Raw genomic sequence first — 4,177 nt, 5'->3', positions numbered from 1 at the left:
CCTTGCATCTTCTTTTTCATGTATTTGGGTCTTCCTCAATAATGATATTATCAGTGTTGTCCCTAATTTTCAAAATTTCATTTTTGAATGATGCTGTTACAAGCTTTATTGAGACGGGATCAGTGGTGCACTTTTGTAATTGACTGTACGAGATATCCATGTGGGGCATTATGTTATAAAATACCTCTAACCAAAAGGAAGATTTGGCTGTTGCTATTTCAACCTTAGACCATATGCTTGATTCACAGTTGTTATCTGCTTGCTGGTACCTTTAGTATATTGAAGACATTCTAGAATGATCTCTCTTTTTTTCTTGTTAACTGTAAGTATTGCTCTCAATTTAAAGCTCCATCTTTTGGCTGATCTATGAGGGACACTCTGTTTCACTATTTATCTCGAACAGCCACTCTTTGAGGTGAATGAGAGAAAAATAGTGGTAGCTGTGCAATAGTACTGGAAAGCAATTTTACATGTTTATTTTGACATCTGGCTTGGGCAAGAATAAAGTGCAGCTGGTGTGCATAACAGTGCACATAATACAAAAAATGATACTCTTCTCTTCTCTTTCAGTTTTTCAGGTCCTGGCATGTTGCAGGTGTGATAATGAGTAAGAAAATAAGATTGTGGATAAGCTGTTGCTGAACAGCATAGTGAACACATTATTGCAGCCATCATAGACATGACGCCAACACTTACCATAGTAGGACAAGTGTATATGTCAACTAGCTCAGCAGATGAAGAGATTGAATGAACGTATGATGAGATACAGGAAGTTACTCAGATGGTTAAAGGAGGTGAAAATTTAATTGTGATGGATAACTGGATTTCAGTAGTAGGAAAAGGAAGAGAAGGAAAAATAGTAGGAGAACATGGACTGAGGGAAAGGAATGCTGCATTCCATTCTTGTGCTGTATTCCATTCTTCAAGCAAAATTTAGTGCAAATTCTTTGATCCATCTTTCTTGAAAATAAAAATCTGTCGACTTTTCAAAAACATCTATAATCTTTTCAATTGTAAACTAAATATTCAAGACAGCGGAAAATGCAAACATGCCTCAGGAAGATGTGTACCAATAAGATAAAAAAAATTTAAAAATTGAATGTATAAAACTCACAAAATTAAAAAATTCCTATTACTTTTTGATAACATCCCTTACCTACACCTGTTTAATAAAACAGAGGAAGCGCAAACTTTGGTAAAATGAATCTGTTTTACTTCCAGTTTGTTAGGTTACAACTTAGCTGACGTACTCTCAAAGAGTATTAAGCAGTATAGTGATAGTTTATGTGTAATATAGTATACAGACAACATTTTTTTAGTTAATGTATGTCTTGATTCTTTTGACTTGAATGAGTTTATGTACTGAAAACAATGACTGAATTAATGAATAAAAACATCATGTTCCTTGCATTCTCAGCCAAGTTTCTTCAAACTGTCATAGTACAGAGCACATTCTGAGCCAAGTTTCCTGAAAACTGTCATAGTACAGAGCACAATATAAAAAGGAACTATGAAGAAGATTGAGAATAACAGCAACTCCATCAAAGCAACAATGACTTTCTGAAGCTAACAAAATGAAATGTGATGTAGATAGCATGACATAAATTTTCAGAATATTTTTCATTTACCTGCATTACAACATGCTCTGTGTAGCAGTACTGGTATGTTGTACTCTAAGATTTCATATGAAATTTAAAGGTCATCTGGAATGTATGTTTCAGTGTGAAACATTGCCTCTATTATTAAATAATTGTTGTAATGTGGTACCAGTTTTTGAATACCCTCTTTGCAGAACTTTTTTGCTTGTGATGATTTTTACAGATGTCTTTGGTGTCACTGTAAAATGTCTGTTTCCTTCCACAAATTTTACTTGCCGGAAAAATTAACATTCTGCTTATGGAGAAAAGTGACTGACTTATTGTATACTTCTTTTATTTTAGACTCAATCATAGACTATGATTACAGTTACTACCGGTTGCAGCCATACAGTGCTCATCTTCAGAATTCTGGAAATGTCTAGCTTAGGGCTGGGACCAGAGCTGATAGTGATCACCTTCTGTGATTCTGCCTAAAATAAAAGACAGGCATAATTTTATTTTCTACATTCACTTCACTTGACATCATGAACATTTTTAAGTTCTGGATTCGATGTATCTTCTACTTACACACAGGTTATTCATTCATTGACTCATTTCTATATAACAGATTTGAGAAGTAATGTCTACTCTTGTCATGTTTTGTTTATTCAAAACTGATTTACTGCCTGAATGTCACATCTCTAGTTCTGTGCATTGTTATAAACACCTGGTTAAATTTGCTCAAAGCTTGTGATTAGGGGAAAATGATTTATGTTCATAAATGAAGAACCAAGATCTGGTTGGTCAATGGATAAAATGGCAACCACATCACTGTCTGCCCAGGTCTTTGGTTTGGTTTATTTCTTTTGTACTATTGAGACGTATTTATATTATCGTAATAAAATGTTTTTGTGTATAACACAATATATCTTAGGCATTGTGTACCTGCTACTCACAAGTAACATATCAAGAATTAGTATGAGGTTTTTGCAGTATCTTATCACACAGTGCAAAAAATTCACTTCTCACAAAAGAGGTGGGGGATTGTTTTATGTCCGACTCAAATATATTGGCAAACCACTAAAAGTTCTTATTAGCAAACTTCTCAGGAACCATCTAATCTTCTATGTTGAGTTGTAGTTAACTTTGTATGTTTGGTGCAGAAAATATCATGAGATGAAGATGACTTCCATATTCGTTTGGGCTGAAAGAGCCCTGAAATAAATGTTTTATTACTGGAATAACTATTGGCACAATATAGTATAGATGCAACGAAAACAATTTTCATTATTACAATGTTAGCAACAAGAGATGATATTACACAAGATTTTGGCAGTGTACAACCTATTGATTCAATTTCATGTTGTTGCATTTGGTCTTCTTTTAGTATCTGTTATTGAAAACTGAAACAAATGATTCTCAGATATTGAGTGTAATTTCTGACCAATGGAAAAATACTATCAGAGCACAAAAAAAGATGAATATGCTCCTGTTTAAAAGACTCCAACTGAAAAGTGAGGTGTCAGCTGCCTCATTTTGCCTCCCTCAGCACCTTAAAAAATTTTCCCAAAATTTTAAGCATGCAAACATTCACTCTCTTTTTAACATGCAACTCACCCCTTATTCCTATGATCTCTCCTAACAGTAACTCACACACAACACATGCTGCAAGTAGCTCGTACCCCTGCACTCCCACTTGCCCATTCTCACTCACTTATTCAGCCTACCTCATTGCAATTATCTCTTTGTGTCTCTCTAGCTGTCACTGTCTCCTGACTCAAGGCTACAGTCCTTCGCTGTGTTGTAATACTGCTGCGTTCTCTCACTGTCACTGTCTCCCTTTTGTCCACTGTTAATGCCATCATCTCATTCATGCCTTCCCACTGCTACTGTCTCTTCTACCAATCGCTATCTCTGTCTTCCTCGTTGTTGCTGCCATAGACTCTGTTTCTCATTATCACTAGCTCTCCTTTTTATTCCTCTCCCACTAGCACTGTCTCCTTCATTCTTTGTGCCTTCCTCTCACACTGCAGTTGTCTCTTTCACTCTTATTTATGATTTTTCTGCCTCTTTCCCACTGCCAATGTGTCCTCCTATCTCAGCATGAGAAAGTGCAAATACACTCCTGGAAATGGAAAAAAGAACACATTGACACCGGTGTGTCAGACCCACCATACTTGCTCCGGACACTGCGAGAGGGCTGTACAAGCAATGATCACACGCACGGCACAGCGGACACACCAGGAACCGCGGTGTTGGCCGTCGAATGGCGCTAGCTGCGCAGCATTTGTGCACCGCCGCCGTCAGTGTCAGCCAGTTTGCCGTGGCATACGGAGCTCCATCGCAGTCTTTAACACTGGTAGCATGCCGCGACAGCGTGGACGTGAACCGTATGTGCAGTTGACGGACTTTGAGCGAGGGCGTATAGTGGGCATGCGGGAGGCCGGGTGGACGTACCGCCGAATTGCTCAACACGTGGGGCGTGAGGTCTCCACAGTACATCGATGTTGTCGCCAGTGGTCGGCGGAAGGTGCACGTGCCTGTCGACCTGGGACCGGACCGCAGCGACGTACGGATGCACGCCAAGACCGTAGGATCCT

This window comes from Schistocerca serialis, chromosome 6, assembly GCF_023864345.2.
Source record: "Schistocerca serialis cubense isolate TAMUIC-IGC-003099 chromosome 6, iqSchSeri2.2, whole genome shotgun sequence".
Classification (NCBI taxonomy): Eukaryota; Metazoa; Arthropoda; class Insecta; order Orthoptera; family Acrididae; genus Schistocerca; species Schistocerca serialis.
Note: the sequence above shows the minus strand (reverse complement) of the source record.